This window comes from Rhinopithecus roxellana, chromosome 14, assembly GCF_007565055.1.
Source record: "Rhinopithecus roxellana isolate Shanxi Qingling chromosome 14, ASM756505v1, whole genome shotgun sequence".
Classification (NCBI taxonomy): Eukaryota; Metazoa; Chordata; class Mammalia; order Primates; family Cercopithecidae; genus Rhinopithecus; species Rhinopithecus roxellana.
The window spans coordinates 122392007-122409871 of NC_044562.1; the positions used below are offsets into that span (position 1 = coordinate 122392007).

General features: G+C 42.5%; 1 long non-coding RNA gene across 1 annotated transcript; it reads left to right on the forward strand.

The window, feature by feature from the left end:
• The first annotated feature begins 7434 nt into the window (after positions 1–7434).
• LOC104657227 lies at positions 7435–13895 on the forward strand. Its single transcript, XR_747255.2, has 3 exons — positions 7435–7591; positions 11744–11859; positions 12542–13895. It is a non-coding gene; the product is annotated as an uncharacterized LOC104657227 (long non-coding RNA).
• Positions 13896–17865: the final 3970 nt, after the last annotated feature.

A 17865-nucleotide genomic window follows, 5' to 3' on the forward strand; every position in this document is an offset into this window, starting at 1 on the left:
ACAAAATACAAATGAAACAAAAAACCGGTTCTTTGAAAAGATAAAAATTGATGGGTCACTAGTGAGATTAGCCAATGAAAAAGAGAAAAGATCCAAATGAACTCAATGAGAAATGAAACAGGAGATATTACAACTGATACCACAGAAATACAAAAGATCATTCAAGGCTACTATGAACACCTTTATGCACACAAACTAGAAAACCTAGAGGAGATGGATAAATTCCTGGAAATATACAATCCTCCTAGATTAAACCAGGAAGAAATAGAAACTCTGAACTCTGAGCAAAAACAAAAAGATTGAAATGATAGTTTTAAAATTGCCAACCAAAAAAAGTTTAGGACCAGACAGATTCACAGCTGAATTCTATCAGATATTCAAAGAAGAATTGGTACCAATCCTATTGACACTGTTTCAAAATGTAGAGAAGAGGGAATCCTCCTTAAATCATCCTAGGAAGCCAACAGAACCCTAATATCAAAACCAGGAAAGGACATAACAACAACAAAAATATACACCAATATCCCTGATGAACATAGATGCAAAAATCTTCAACAAAATACTAGCTAACTGAATCCCACAGCATATTAAAAAGATAATCCACCATGATTAAGTTGGTTTCATACCAGGGAAGCAGGGATGGTTTAACACCCACAAGTCAATAAATGTGATACACCACATAAACAGAATTAAAAAAGAAAAATCACATGATTGTCTCAATAGATGCAGAAAAAGCATTTGACAAAATCCAGCATCACTTTATGATTAAAACCCTCAGCAAAGTCAGCATAGAAATGGCATACCTTAAAAAAATAAAAGCCATCTATGACAAACCCACAGCCAACATTATACTGAATGGGGAAAAGTTGAAAGCATTCCCCTAAGAACTGGGAAAAACAAGCATGCCCACTTTCACTTTTATTCAACATAGTACTGGAAGTCCTAGCCAGAGCAATCAGACAAGAGAAAGAAATAAAATACATCTAAATTGGTAAAGAAGAAGTCAAACTGTCACTGCTCTTTGATGACATAATCATATGCCTAGAAAAACCTAAAGACTCATCCAAACAGCTCCTAGAACTAATAAATGAATTCAGTAGTGTTTCAGAATGCAAAATTAATGCACGAAAATCCATAGCACTGCTATACACCAACAGTGACTAAGTTGAGATTCAAATGAAGAACTCAGTCCCTTTCACAATAGCTGCAAAAATAAATAAATAAATAAATAAATAAATAAATAAATAAATAAATAAATAAATAAAATAAAATGAAATAAAATAAAATAAAACAAAATACTTAGGAATATATATAATCAATGAGATGAAAGACCTCTAAAGGGAAAACTACAAAACACTGCTGAAAGAAATTATACACGACAAAAACAAATGCAATCACATCCCATACTCATGGACGAGTACAATCAATATTGTGAAAATGACCAAACTGCTAAAAGCAATCTACAAATCCATGCAATTCCCATCAAAATACCACCATCACTCTTCATAGAACTAGAAAAAAAAATTCTGAAGTTCATGTGGAACAAAAAAAGATCCAGTATAGCCAAAGCAAGACTAAGTAAAAATAACAAATCTGGATGCATCATATTACTTGACTTTAAGCTATGCTATAAAGCTATAGTTACCAAAACAGTACAGTACTGGTATAAAGAGGCACTTAGACCAATGGAGCAGAATAGAGAACCCAGTAAGAAAGTGAAATACTTACAGTCAACTGTTCTTTGACAAAACAAACAAAAACATAAAGTGGGGAAAGGACACCCTATTCAACAAATGGTGCTGAGATAATTGGCAAGCCACATGTAGAAGAATGAAACTGGATCCTCGTTTCCCACCTTACATGAAAACAAACTCAAAATGGATCAAAGACTTAAATCTAAGACTGAAACCATAAAAATGCTAGAAGGTAACATCGGAAAACCCCTTCTAGACGTTGGCTTAGGCAAAGACTTCATGACCAAGAGCCCAAAAGCAAAAGCAGCAAAAACAAGGATAAATAGACGGGATTTAATTAAACTGAAAAGTCTCTGCACAGCAGAAGAAATAACCAGCAGAGTAAACAGACAACCCACAGAGTGGGAGAAAATATTCGCAAAGTATGCATCTGACAAAAGTCTAATACCCAGAATCTACAGGGAACTCAAACAAATCAGCAAGAAAAACAATAAGTCCCATCAAAAAGTGGGCCAAGGGCATGAACATACAATTCTCAAAAGAGGATATACAAATGGCCAACAAACATGAAAAAATTCTCAACATCACTAATTATCAGGGAAATGCAAATCAAAACCACAATGCCATACCACCTTACTCCCGCAAGAGTGGCCATAATCAAAAAATCCAAAAAAAAAAAAAATCAAAAAATAATAGAGAAGTTGGCATGGAGGTGGTGAAAGGGGAACACTTTTACACTGCTAGTGGGAGTGTAAACAAGTACAACCACTATGGAAAACAGTGTAGAAATTCCTTAAAGAACTAAAAGTAGATCTAACATTTTATCCAGCAATCCCATTACTGGTTATCTACCCAGAGGAAAAGAAGTCATTATACCAAAAAGATACGTGCACATGCATGATTTTAGCAACACAATTCACAATTGCAAAAATACACAACCATCCCAGATGCCCATTATGGATAAAGAAACTGTGGTACATGTATACTATAGGATACTACTCAGCCACAAAAAGGAATGAAATAATGACATCCGCAGCAACCTGCATGAAACTGAAGACCATTATTCTAAGTGTAACTCAGGAATGGAAAACCAAACATTGTATGTTCTCACTCATAAGTGGGATCTAAGCTACGAAGACGCAAAAGTGTAAGAATGATACAATGGACTTTGGGGACATGGGGGGAAGAGCGGGAGGGGGATGAGGGATAAAAGACTACACACTGGGTGCAGTGTACACTGCTCGGGTGATGGGTGCATCAAAATCTCAGAAATCGCCACTGAAGAACTTATCCATGGAACCAAACACCACCTGTTTCCCCAAAACCTATTGAAATAAATACTTTTTTTAAAAAATCAAGAGAAAAAGAGAAAGAGAATAAACTTCAAAATGTTCTCACCACAAAAAAGTGTTAAGTATTTGAGGTGAGGGATGTGCTAATTCGCTTGATTGAATTATTCCACATTGTATTAATTGTATCATTGTTTTGTACTCCATATAGACAGTTACACATTGTCCATTTACATTGCTTCCAAAAACACACGGGGTGTACACCCACCCTGTGATATTGTTTCTGTCATCTTTTTTTTTTTTTTTTTGAGGCGGAGTCTCGCTCTGTCGCCCAAACTGGAGTGCAGTGGCCGGATCTCAGATCACTGCAAGCTCCGCCTTTCGGGTTCACGCCATTCTCCTGCCTCAGCCTCCTGAGTAGCTGGCACTATAGGCGCCCGCCACCTCGCCCGGCTAGTTTTTTGTATTTTTTAGTAGAGACGGGGTTTCACCGGGTTAGCCAGGATGGTCTCGATCTCCTGAGCTTGTGATCCGTCCGTCTCGGCCTCCCAAAGTGCTGGGATTACAGGTTTGAGCCACCGCACCCGGCCGTTCCTGTCATCTAAAGGAAGAGATGATGAATACTACTCCCACTACCGGAGAAGGTACACACCCCCCTGTGATATTGTTCCTCATAACTTGGGGGAGAGCATGATATTACTTCCAGTATGACAGTGGCTTCACACCCAGTCTGTGATATTGCTCCTAATTTCCAGTGGGTAAAGTATGATGTTCCTGCCTAGAGAGTAGTGGGTGTACAGCCACCCTGTGATATGTCTCCGAATATTCAGGGAAAAATAGGAAGACATTACCCCAAATCTCCGAAAAAGGGTACACCCATTGTGTGATATGGTTCCTAATATCGGGAGGTGCAGAGGATGGTAATTTTTCTCCCATCGCAGGCTGTGTACACGTAACCTGTGAAATTGTTCCGAATATCGTGAACAAAAGAGACTGCTAATAATGAACATACATTTCAGGGGGGAATAATTATTAAGATCCACATCGTAAAGGGGAGTAATAGCGATCCTCTCTCTCCCCCTCACTGTCACAATCCACATCGCAGGGGGTGAGGAACCCCCCACGATATGGGGAGTAATAGCATCCCCCTCTCTCCCCCTGGCCTTATATAAGGATGCTGGCCTTATATAAGTGCCCCCCAATGCCATCGCAGGCTTTAATGTATTCACTTAAAGTTTTTTCCTCATTTAGATCTGCCAATCCCTTAATAGGTCTAATTGCTGCCTGATATTCTGTATTAGCATTTTCATGAGCAAGCAGCTGAACGATCACTTTCTTGGCATGAGAATTGGAAATAGCCTTTTGAGCCGCATCCTGCAAACGGGTGATAGAATCAGGATAAGGCTCCCTTGGACCCTGTTGAAATGTGTGAAAAGAAGGATAAGCAGTAGCAGGGTCGTGAATTTTTTCCCAGGCTCTTAGGCATGTAGTTCTGAGCTGATCAACAGCCTCATCACCCATTACCATCTGTTGATTTAGAGTACCCCATGCCTGTCCGATTCCAAGCAATTGATCAGGTGTGATATTAACGGGACGTTGGACTTGAGCATTTCTGCCTGATTTGTTGCTTCATCCGTCCACCAGGTTTTCAATTGGAGAAATTCAGAGGGGGACAGGGTGGATCGGGCTAATGCCTCCCAATCCATACGTATTCAACGTTTGTTATAAGCTACACATTGTAAGAAGGAATGAACTTAAGGGGAATTTGGCCCATATTGTCCAATTGCTTGCTTTAAGTCTTTTAATATTTTAAAAGGAAATGGCTCCCAGCATGCTTGAGTAAGTTCTCTGGCCTCCTCAGCTGGTGAAATAATTACCAGAAACTGCCAAGCATTCAAATTCCCCATTTCTTGTGCCTGGTGAATGGATGCCTGGATTGTCCCTGTGCCATCATTTGTATTTGGACCAGCTCCCAGCATTCCTCTACCATAATTAACAGGTGGGCAAGCCTGGATCATTCCCTCATCGTAATTGGCTGTTGGATAAGCCTGAAGCTTCCCTTCGCCATAGTTACTGGCGGGGCCTGCAACAATGGGAGCGGCAAGGCGCGGGTCTCAGGCTCCCCTTCCAAAAATTCCTAAGGCTGGCCTGGGGGTGGCCATTCCAGACCTTCCCCTAAAGGTGCAGTAGGTGGCACTGTTTCTTTTATAAGTTTTCGGAGACTAGCATACATACCTTCCCGTTTCTCGCCCTTTTTAAAACTAGACTGTGATGGTTCACTTTGCTGATAATTAGACTCCTGATTATTCAACTTTCCTATGTCATCCTGAAAATCCTCCTTCTCCTCCTCAGTGTGGAAGGGCTCCAGTGCTGTTATCGCGGCGCTCTTGTGCTCGTTTTAAGTCTGATCCGACCTTGTCCCAATCTTCTACATTCATGATTCCATATTCCGGGAACCAAGGAGAATACTTGTCTACCAGAGGGAACAAAGATGTGAGATTTTGGGTATTGACAATTACCCCTCCGCGGCGCAGTAACTGCGGTACAAGGCTTAAGTAATTAGCGAACTTACTCTCAGCCCGACCCACATTTTCCCGAGGTTTCCCTGGAATTCCCCGAGCGCCCTCCTTACCCTAGAGCTTGAAGTGAAAACCTACTTGGGAGTCCTTTGTCGGTCGTCCTCAGCTTTCCACGCTCTGGTGTTCCTTCACTAGATTATTTGTAGAGATTACGGGGAGCCCTGCGTTGGGCACCAGAGACCAGCCTGGGCAACGGAGGGAGACCCCCGTTTCTACCAAAAAAAGAAAAAAAAAAATTAGCTAGGTGTGGTGTCGCTCGCCTGTAATCTCAGCTACTCCATGAGAAGTCAGACAAAACCTGCCACCAGAGACTGATTTTCTTCTAAAATGCTTTCTCCAAAATATTTTTAAAACAAAAGGGGGAAATTGGAAAGGAAAATATTTTGGGTCCCCCAAATCACTAAGATAACGGGAAAAGTCAATCTGGGAACTGCTTAGGGCAAACCTGCCTCCCATTCTATTCAAAGTCATCCCCTGCTCCCTGAGAAGAATGCATATCTTATTGCCTCCTTTGGAAAGGCTCATCAGAAACTCAGAAGAATGCAACCCTTCCTCTCTCACCTACCTGTGACCTGGAAGCTCCCTCCTGGCTTTGAGTTGACCCACTTTTGCTTCAGGTTGTACCGGATCAAACCAGTGTTTATCTTACATATGTTGATTGATGTCTCCTGTCTCCCTAAAATGTGTAAAACTGTCAGATACAATCAGTTTCTCTTCCAAGGTTTGGCATGTTAACGTTCTTGTGTTTTGTTCTCGAACTCAACTTTCTTGTTCTCCATGCCTCCTTGCCCTTAGTTACTGTAAACAACCTCCCCCCCCCCCCCCCCCCGTCAGTTCTAATCAATAACTCACATCTGTTCCCTTGGTTACCTGCTCTGCACCCATTTCTCCCTTCCAAACCACACGTCCCACCGTTGTAACGACTCCCTTCCCCCTTCCTTATTTGGGAAAGTATTCACAAATAGCCAACGGGGTCAGTTTAGATCTTGAGGTCTGGCTCCAGCCCATGCCAGAGGTAGGGATTGCATTAGGAATAAAAACCCCTGCTTTCCTTTGTTCCGTGTGCTCTTGCGATTGTGATTGATGCGAGCAGCACGCTTCCGCAGAGGTAAATTGCGTTGCTGAGAAAACTTTTGCTTAAGTGCTGGTTTCACTTTGCGTCACCGAGCATTTATCTCCAACAAAACCAAGCTGTGCTCTGACCACCTTGGGCAACTGTCATCAGGACATCCTGAGGCTGTGTCATGCACAAGCATCCTGAACCCTGGCAAAATAAACTTTCTAAATACTCTTATCCCCAAATGCTCAGGGAGACTGATTTGAATAATCATAAAACTCCGAGGCTGCACTCCAGCCTGGGCGACAGAGCAAGACTCTGTTTCAGAAATAATAAAATAAAATAAAATAAAATAAAATAAAATAAAATAAAATAAAATAAAATAAAAATCAAATCTCCGGTCTTCCGCACAGCCGACTCTGCGTGAATTACTCCTTCTCTATTGCTATTCCCCCCGTCTTGAGAAATCGGCTCTGTCTAAGCAGCGGGCAAGGTGAACCCACTGGGCGGTTACAGAATTGCCACTATATTGCTTGCAATTTTATATCTTATTACGCAAAATAGCTATAATCTTGTATACAAGGTTAAATGCGAATGTGCTCCTTGCATGGTCAGATCCCAGCGCAGGAAGGACGCACCCCCTACAAACCGCTAGGCCAAAACGGTCATTCTAGCCACATCCAGCCTCATGTGAGATCGCAATCTCCTGTCACTCAGGGCCTGAGGGGGCGGGTCCTGAAGCCCCATACAATCAGCGGCGCTGGGGTGGGGACCCTTCAATCAGGCGCGCCGCCGGAAAAGAGAGGGCGGCTTCCGGGATCTGGCTGGCGGGCGCTTTGTCTCGCCTTCGCCACCTTAGGCTCTTTCTGTTAGTCTCCGCTGCTACTTCTTGGCTCTGGGAGGCCCGGTGGCTCTGCAGCAGCCTCGGCCACCCTGTGACCTGCGCCAGGATACCCGGGAAGCCGAGGAACGGTGAGTGGACTGCGCCTGGCTTCCCGAAGGGGGGAAGAGGGCTGGTTGAAACCTGCTGGAAGCAGCCATCGGCTGCGGAACCTGCGGACCGAGTGGCGGCGGCGCAGCGGGGCCTCAGTCCCCTTCTGTGCAGGGCCTGGCGGCGCGGGCAGCGGGACCCCTGCGTCCTGTCTGTACCTGTGGGCGCCACTTCCGCCGGCCGGAGCCCTCTCGGGAACCCCGCGCCTCCCCCACCCAGGTAGTGCGGTGACCACCGGAGGGTGATCTGGGAGAGCCCCGACTCGGTGTGCGGGGTTCCAGCGTGGGAGGAGCTGTGGTTCATGGAGCTTCCAGTCCCACCTTTCTCCCCCTAAAATTAACCTGAGGCTTTGTTAAAACGTTAAACGGTGTGTTTGAGCAAACGGCGATTCATAAACCGGGTACCGCAGTCATGGTTTGTGGTTTGGGGTCCACAGGAGGGGCGTAAATGAGAGGCTTTGATAAGGTGAATGAGGAAGCAAGCCATACATATATGTATACACATATATATACACATATATACATATATATACATATATATACACATATATGCACATATACATACATATACACACACACACATATATGTATTTTTTTTTTTTTTTTTTGAGACGAAGTTTCGCCCTGTCGCCAGGTTGGAGTGCAATGGTGCAGTCTCAGCTCACTGCAACCTCTGACTCCCGGGTTCAAGCAATTCTCCTGCCTCAGCCTCCCAAGTAGCTGGGCTTATAGACGCCCACCACCACGTCCAGCTAATTTTTGTATGTTTAGTAGAGAGAGGGTTTCCTCTTGTTGGCTAGGTTGGTTTCGAACTCCTGACCTTAATTGATTGCCCTCCTCGGCCTCCTAAAGCGCCGGGATTACAGGCGTGAGCCACCTTGGCCAAAATATTTTTCTGTTTCCAAACATTTTACATGAGAGGAAAGCGGAGAATAAATCATCTGACACTCTACTGTAAAAAAAATCTTTGTGCCTCTCTTCTTTTCACCTTTCCTAAGTGTACATATTACCAAAATGTCCCCCGTGAAAACTTTACAGGGTGTTGTGTCCTCAGCCACCCTCCTGTCTTTCCCTAGTCCTGGCATTTTGGAACTGTCTGGGGATGACCCAGGATACCCACAGTGGCCATGTCTATTGGAGGGTCTAGTGAGTATCAGCCCCGGGGTCATCTCATCCCCAAGGACAGCCTGAGGTAGGGGGTAGAGTCGCTCAGGGAGCAGCTGGATGCTCTTGGCCTTAGAGGAATCTCCTGGTATAATTTCATCTAAAATGATGACCCCTTAGGGGTATTAAAATTTTAAGACATTAAAATCAATGGACAATACAACATAATGTCTTTAAAGCTAGGTCATTAAAACTGTTCCTCCAGCCGGAGTTTTCATTCCTCGGAGACACATTGATGGTCTGCCAATGGGATGCTGATATGGAGAGGAAAAGGCAGAAATGGTTTCTGTTCTCTAGATTGTCTCAGACTTGTGAAGAGAGAAAAACTGTCCCAAAGGACAAGGAAAACCCACCCCAGAGAGGATGTGCAAGAACCTGAACATGAAAATGCACTTAAGGCGCACAGAAGGACAAAGAGCAGTGGCGGTGCCTCCTAGGTGGTCACTGAGTACTTTACTGAACAGGATGGGTGTCCCGAGGGATGGAATGGCCTGCCGTGACACTTAGAAAGGTCTGTGTTGGAGTCTGCACTGCCTCTCCCTGAGTTTGTTACCTTGAAAAGGCTTGTCCGCTTATTTGAGTTTCAGGTTTTCACTGACTGTAAGATACATTTTGTCAGTACAGCTTGAAAGATAAAAATACTATTTCCAAAGAGGCAAGGTAAAATGATGTATTTCATTTGCTAAAAATTGGTATTTATTTCTTCCCCAGAGTGAGTGTAGTAAGTTTTAAAGTTCTGTTCTTTTTAAGGGTAATTTCAAATGGAATTGTAGGACTTAGCTTTGTCAATGCTACTGGTGAAATAAAAGTGTGATAGATAAATTGATGATTTATAAAGATTCACCAAAATGTCAGTTCCCCTCTTGCAGCTTGGTGAAGAATTTATGACAGTGGACACATGTGTATCCTCTTATCTGGGTGTCTGAGTGTTGTTGTTTTTTGTTTTTTGGAGATGCTGTCTTGCTCTGTAGCCCGGCTGGAGTGCAATGGCGCCATCTCTGCTTACTGCAACCTCCGCCTCCCGAGTTCAAGTGATTCTCCTGTATCAGCCTCCCGAGTAACTGGGATTATAGGCGCCAACCACCACACCCAGCTAATTTTCTTATTTTTAGTAAACACAGGGTTTTAGGCCTGGCATGGTAGCTCATGCCTGTAATCCCAGCCCTTTGGGAGGCCAAGGTGGTCGAATCACGAGGTCAGGAGTTCCAGAGCAGGCTGGCCAACATGGTGAAACCCTGTCTCTACTAAAAATATGAAAAAATTAGCTGAGCGTGGTGGCAGGCACCTGTAATCCCAGCTACTCGGGAGGCTGAGGCAAGAGAATTGCTTGAACCCGGGAGGTGGAGGTTGCAGTGAGCCAAGATCTTGCCACTGCACCCCAGCCCAAGGGACAATGCGAGACTCCATCTCAAAAACAAATAAACAAACAAACAAACAACAAAAAGACGGAATTTTTGCCATGTTGGCCAGGCTGGTCTCAACCTCCTGACCTCAGGTGATCCCCTGCCTCAGCCTCCCAAGGTGCTGGGATTACAGGCGTGAGCCACGACGCCTGGCCCACTCTATTTTCTTTTTATTCCCTAAATTTTAACATGTTTGAGTTTGTCTGTTCCTTTATCACTTTTTTCTTACATAAAAAAAATTCTGCCTAATCCTTCGTTAAAAAAAAATCTTCCTGTGACTTCTGAAAGTATTCTGGTTTTATCTTTTGTATTTGAATATATAATAAGATGATTATTGTTCATGGAATAGAGAAGAATGCAATGCATTTTCCCAAGTAGATGCCAGCCTGGTTTGCCTCATATTTCAAAGTGCATGTAATTTCTTTTTCTATTCTATAGTGCCGACTCTATCATTCCTCAACTTTCCATATAGATGCTGGGTCATTAAGACTATTTTTTCCCTTGGTCTGCTTGCTCATCTCTCTGCTAACACTGTGCTGTCCTGAATATTTTTGTTTGAAAATCTTAGAAGTATGTTAGACAAGCCATCACTCTTTTTTAGATGACTAAAAATGATTAGACATTGGTCATTTTTACTACATATGAAAGAGTACCTTTTCTTGCCTAAAACCACCTGATTTGGGAATTTATGTGGTTTCATAGGAATAGCATCTGGAAGTGGTGACATTAATGTCATTTTAAAAAGCATGTGTCCTATTTCCTCTTAATTACTTTCTGCCTTGATATTGTGCAATAGAAATTTGAAAAATTGTTGTATTAGTATTGTTAAATATCAATTATTGGTTTTATTTGCTACTCAATTAAATTTAATAAGCCTACTCTCTCTTGGTGTAATCACGTGGAATGGGTTCACTTCCACAGTTAACAAGTGACAGCACATGTAAAATATTGTGTACCAGGGAAATTCATTGAACACTTAGTGTTCAGACTGTGTTTTTGTGTCTGGTTCCCTAAGCACCACTGCAGTGATACAAAATAATAGACTTTCAGCAGAAGAAGTTTTGGAAAATATACTGCATAAGCCATTTAGATGCAGTGAGTCATTCTTATTACTTGAATTGGTTGAATCCCTTTCAAAATGTAAGTTCCTAATACAAACAAAGATTGAACTTTGCGAGCAGGCATTTTTAAGAATAAGTAGTCTCAGGACTGATAATATTAACTCACTTATGCACATCAGGTAGGACTTTAGTATGTCAGATACTAGAAATGTACAAAGTGAAGTTAAAAGGTAACTCCTAGTAGCATATCGTAATCTTACTCCCTGGATTCTCTAATGAGATGGATGTTTCTACTTTGCTGTTGCCTTTTTGAATAGTTCAATTCTAGCATTAGTACTGCTGTGTGGGAGGGAGTATGTGTGAACAGAGTAAGGGTTGTGACAATCAAGTCATAGAATAAATGCTTGGAAATTTTAGAATCATGTAAACAGCTTATGAATTGAGTATACGTTCTCAGTGCTCTCAGTCTCACTCATCCTTCTATCCACATGTGTGGAATGTTCTAGGACTCCGTGGCTTTCGAGGATGTGACTGTGAACTTTACCCAGCAGGAATGGGCTTTGCTCAGAAGAATCTCTACAGAGAAGTGATGCAGGAAACCTGCAGGAACTGGCTTCTGTAGGTGAGAATGACAACACATTTCACTTAATTACAGAAGTATTTCCCTATCATCAGTGCTATTTGTGATTTGGAATGGGGCAAGGGAATGATTTGCTGAATAAATTAGGCATGGGTACTGTGTACAATTAACATGAAATCTAGTAATGTTTCTATAGTTTGAAATAATTCATGATAATTTTTTGCATCTGCATTTTAGGAAAAAACGGAAAGATCAGAATATGGAAGATAACTTCAAAAAAATTTGGGAAAGATACAAGATAATTTGCACCGAGAAGAGGAAATAAAGTCCTCTGAAGGAATCTTAGCATGTCATGAATTTAAAAACAAGCAATCAAAGCAAATAAGAGTCACCTGAAATTCATTTCCTTTTAGAAAAATTTCACCCAAAATGTAACTTACATCAGTGTAGCAGTCAGTGTTTGGAAAAGAGTTTGCTTGAAAATAGTACTACAAAATTGTGTATATGAATGTTACTATTTTGGTCATAGCCATGCAGGTGGTAGCTGTGTTTTCAGTAGTAGCCCATTTACTTTCAAATAATTCAGTCATGGCACAAAAACAAAAACAAAACAAAACAAAATGCATTTTCCCTGGTATTGGTAGCAGTGTAAGTCGAAGACCTATGAATGAGTAGAAAGTTATTAAACCAACCAATAATAATGTGCTTGTCATTTTTTTTACAGAAATCATATGGTACAGAGACTGCGTGAAAGCAAAGAAGGTAGTCAGTATGGACAAGTTGTCAGCCACATTCCAAATCTTGATCTGAATGAGAACATTTCTACTGGATTAAAACAATGTGAACGCAGTATTTGTGGAAAAGTCTTTGTACATCATTCCCTCCTTAATAAGCACATCCTAGCTCACTCAGGATACAAACCATATGGAAAGAAGCAATATAAATGTGAACAGTGTGGGAAATTCTTCGTTTCTGTTCCAGGTGTTAGAAGACACATGATAATGCACAGTGGAAATCCAGCTTATAAATGTATGATATGTGGGAAAGCTTTTCATTTTCTCAATTCAGTTGAAAGACATCAGAGAACTCACACAGGATAAAAACCCGATAAATGTAAACAATGTGGTAAAGCGCTCACTGTTTCCAGTTCTTGTCTAATACATGGATGAACTCACGCTGGAGAGAAGCCCTACGAATGTAAGGAATGTGGGAAAACACTCAGATTTTCTTGTTCTTTTAAGATGCTTGAAAGGACTCACACTGGAGAAAGATGTACCAAATGTGATAAAGCCTTCAGCTGTTCCACTTCCCTTCATGACCATGGAAGCATTCATACTGGAGAGAGACCCTAAGAATGGAAACAATGTGGCAAAGCCTTTAGTCATTTGAGTTCCTTTTGTAACCATAGAAATACTCATACTGGAGAGAAACCCTATGAATGTAAACAATGTGACCAAGCCTTCAGTCGCCTCAGTTCCCTTCACCTCCACGAAAGAATTCATACTGGAGAAAAACCCTATGAATGTAAGAGATACGGTAAAGCCTACACTCGTTCCAGTTACCTTACGCTCCACTAAAGAAGTCATGATATGGAGGTTGGGTGTAGTGACTCAGCCTATAATCCCAGCACTTTGGGAGGCCAAGGTGTGTGTATTGCTTGAGCCCAGGAGTTCATAACCAGCCCGAATGAAAACAATGTGAAACAACCTGGGCATCGTGGTGAAACCCTGTCTCTAGAAAAAATAAAATAATGCCAGGCCCGGTGGCTCACGCCAGCTACTCGGGAGGCTGAGGCAGGAGAATGGCGTGAACCCGGGAGGCAGAGCTTGCAGTGAGCCGAGATCGCACCACTGCACGCCAGCCTGGACGACAGAGCGAGACTCTGTCTCAAAACAAAAACAAAGAAAATAATTAGCTGGGCATGGTGGCACATTTCAGTTGTCTTAGTTCTTTTTCAAGGACATAAAAGGCCACGGGGGGTTGGGGGGAAGCCCTGTGCATGCGGATCATGAGGTCAGGAGATCGCGACCATCCTGGCCAACATGGGGAAACCTCGTCTCTACTAAAAATACAAAAATAGCTGGGTGTGGTAGCATATACTTGTAATCCCAGCTACTCAGGAGACTGAGGCAGGAGAATCACTTGAACCCAGGAGGCGGAGGTTGCAGGGAGCCGAGATTGTGCCACTGCACTCCAGCCTGGCGACAGAGTGAGACTCCATCTCAAAAATAAATAAATAAAGACCCTTGAATGTAAGAAATGTGGTAAAACATTTACTCTTTCCCATTCCCTCATAAACATGAAAGAGCTCACACTGCACAGAAACCTTAAGAATGTAGGAAGTGTGGTCAAGCCTTCAGATTTTCCTGAAGATTTGGGAGGGCTCAGAGTGGAGAAAAGCCTTTTGAATCTAAATTTGTGGTAAGGCCTTCGGTTGTATAGTTCCATTTGAAGACATCAGCTCTTTCCTGAGAAATACCCTATGAATATCCAGAATGTGGGAATGTTTCATTTCTCTCATACTCACTCAAGGACATATGAAAATGCACACTGTAGCTCCCTGGACCTTGTACATACAAGATCGCACACAGGATTAAAACTCGAATAGTTTAGAAACTGCAAGAATATTGTCAGTTTTAACATTTACTTGAAAAGCCGTGTGAAAACTCCCACTGGAAAGAAGTTCTATAAGTGAAGCTTTTCTAATTTGGAAAGCCTGATGCAAATTAATTATCGTGCAGTGCTTGAAAAAAATCTATGAAATGTTACACAAGTTACAAGTATATTGTTTTTATCAGTGGCCCATTCTTAAAGAGTCTTGAGTATGCATTTCACCTTGTTTTGCAGGGAAACCTTGAGGTGAGAGTTCTGTAAATGTTCTTTAAGCAGTAGTACTTGAATTTCATAGATAATGATATTTTCTTAAGTCTGTTGGTAGAATTTTTGTCTATTTGATAATGTGCTGGATTCATGGTTGAATTTGGATGTTTTTCTAATATGTAGGTAAGTTTAGTTTTTTTATTTCATTATTATTTCTTTTTGAGATGGAGTCTCACTCTGTTGCCCAGGCTGGAGTGCAGTGGTGTGATCTCGGCTCACTGCAACCTCCACCGCCTGGGTTTAAGCGATTCTCCTGCCTCAGCCTTCCGAGTAGCTGGGACTACAGGTGAACGCCACTACATCCAGCTAATTCTTTGTATTTTTAGTAGAGACAGGGTTTCACCATGTTGGCTAGGCTGGTCTTGAACTCCTGACCTCATGATTTGCCCGCCTCGGCCTCCCAAAGTGCTGGGATTACAGGCATGACCACTGCGCCCGGCCAGGTAAGTTTCATTTGTATGTATTGTCCTGTGATTAATGGACCAGTGAATAATGATTGTGAATTCTTGGGATTGTCTTACTAGCCTCATTTGGCAAATTTTGATTATCCCTTTTCCATTATACACATCCCACCTATTTTTATTAAATGAAAAACTACTCTTGATGTAAAGATATTTATTTTTTGCTAATAATGAGTTGGTATTAATTCCTAAGTACATACAGTTTACCCGGGAGATGGAGCTTGCAGTGCGCCGAGATCACACCACTGCACTCCAGCAAGGGTGACAGAGCGAGATTCTGTGTCAAAAAAAAAAAAAAAAAAAAAAGAAAAAAAAAAAAAGGAATATCCTCACTTTTTTAATGCTATACCACTCTCTGCGCTCAAGTTAATCCCTGTTTGGGCCTGTGGGAGCTTACACCATCCTCCTATATGTAATTAATAACTGATGTCTGGCTTATCTGTTTAGTTATAGATGTTATGTGTTTAACGGTGCCAGTAAACGTAGGGTGCGAATTCCTTCCTCACCAGTGGGGTGCATGAGACGCTATTGAAACAATTGGCAACACAAATGGAATGGACCAGCCCTCATGCAGGACACCTGCCCAACTTGACCTACCTGCTGTCGGCTGATGGTTCCATAACACATCAGCAGTCACCTGAGTCAGAACCGTGAGCTGACGATGGGCCTTCCCTTTTTTCTGCAAAGTGTTTTGTGGTCTTCAGGTGTTGTCATCTTCTCCCACACTAAAATGCTCTCATCTCTTAGACATGAATGTTTAACTGCACCCCAGGATGATATTTGGCCTGTGCTTAGCACGCAGTTTTGAGGCCCTGGCTTATTAATGCACAAAAGCACAGCACATAAGCCGACATTTAAGTCCTAATTAGCAAGAATCAGGCTGTATCTCTGTAGTCCCTGCATCTACTCTGGTCAGCATCTCTGTATGCTTAGGGCAGCCATGTGAACATTATTAATTATTTTACACTCCAAGACAACAGTTATTGTGTAAGCAGAAGTAGTGGCCTTGTTTGTTTCTTGTGCTGCTGCTCTCCTTGCCGCTGTCCCATACACCCTCCTGATGAGGTGTACATCTACGGTGCCTCATGGTTCAGGTACTGCTGAGTAAAGAAAATGGGAAGAAATAGTTTGATATTAGCCCCTACCGAAGCATATGAAGAAGCATCTCAGCTGCTTTCATTGAAAAATTCCTGGCCAGTGTGTGGGCTTTTCTTATCACTGCTGCTTATCAGCATGTCAAAAGTCTTATCTTCGGACTGCAAGTCTTGCCGGCCTTAGACATAATGGCCTTACTGCATGTGGAGCTAACCCCAGGAAGATGGAGTGGCACTCTCTGGAGGATTAGGTGGTCTCCTCCAATGTGGGTTGATGGGCTTCTGAACTCTTTCCTTTAACCATGCGGAGAGTCTACACTGCCAGTGATCATGTGCCACAACTCTATAGATACAGAAATTCAAAATATTCAAAATATTCTGAAATAGTTTCCATTGAAAGGAAATAGAAAAGCGGTCTGGTGCCACGCTCTGGTTAAGAGAACTAGTAGATGGCTCACAAGAACACTCTGTTGCTACTGTCTGTGCCTCTGTCACAGCAAATATCCTGATCCTTCAGTTTTAAGGGTGCAGGGCCATTTTCCTCCCTTTCTTACTGGTAGTTCTCAAGATAACTGTATGATACGCTGGGAAGGCAATATCCTGATAGTCAGGTGACATTGGTCAGAACAGCCCAGGCTCTGTTATAGTCCCTGCTCGAAACAGAATGGCCTTTAACACTTGTGTCCAGCAAACCACATCCTGGGAGAAAACTCAATGTGGGCTTCTTTCTGGGGTCCCTCAGTTGCAGTGCAAGTGAAGCATTTATAGTCAAAACTCCATCCATCTGCTCTGGGTAGCCTTCCTGATCTTGTGGTAGTGGTTCATATTGAATCCTAGACTTCTGTTGTCTTTTGTTTGCTATTTGTAAGTAATAAATTCACTTCATGGAATTTATGTATGAATGTATTTGGCCTCATTGTACTCAGGAAAGTTGGTAGCCATTGCACAGTGAACCCGCTTCATAATTGGTGAAAACACCTATGGCCCCCTTGTGCCACAGCAAGGAGGTTCATTCAGGCAAACATAAACTTCATGTTTGTAAAACCCTGTAGCACAATTGTTACCATGTGGGAGGCCTTTAACAATGGTGATGCTGATTTGAAAAACTCTGAAGGAAGAAATTTACCCAAATGGGTTGGGTACACGGGAGTCCCTCCTAACTTAAAGCAACCGTTACTCCCCTCTGCCTAAAAAGAGTGAAGAGGCCAGGCACGGTGGACAGGCCTGTAATCCGAGCACTCTGGGAGGCCGAGGTGGGCAGATCACAAGGTCAGGGGTTCAAGACCAGCCTGACTAACATGGGGAAGCCCCATCTCTACTAAAAATACAAAAATTAGCCAGGCGTGGTGGCAGGCACCTGTAATCTCAGCTACTTGGGAGGCTGAGGCAGGAGAATCACTTGAACCTGGGAGGCGGAGGTTACAGTGAGTCGAGACAATGCCACTGCACTCCAGCCTGGGTGACAGGGCAAGACTCCGTCTCAGGGGGGAAAAAAAAAAGTGGATAAGAACTGAAACAGGTTTAAAATTTCAACTAATTGGAAATGCAAGTTTACAAAAATAATATTTAAAATAAAAGGTTAAATGAGTGCTCATTGAATTTTATGCCTCCAC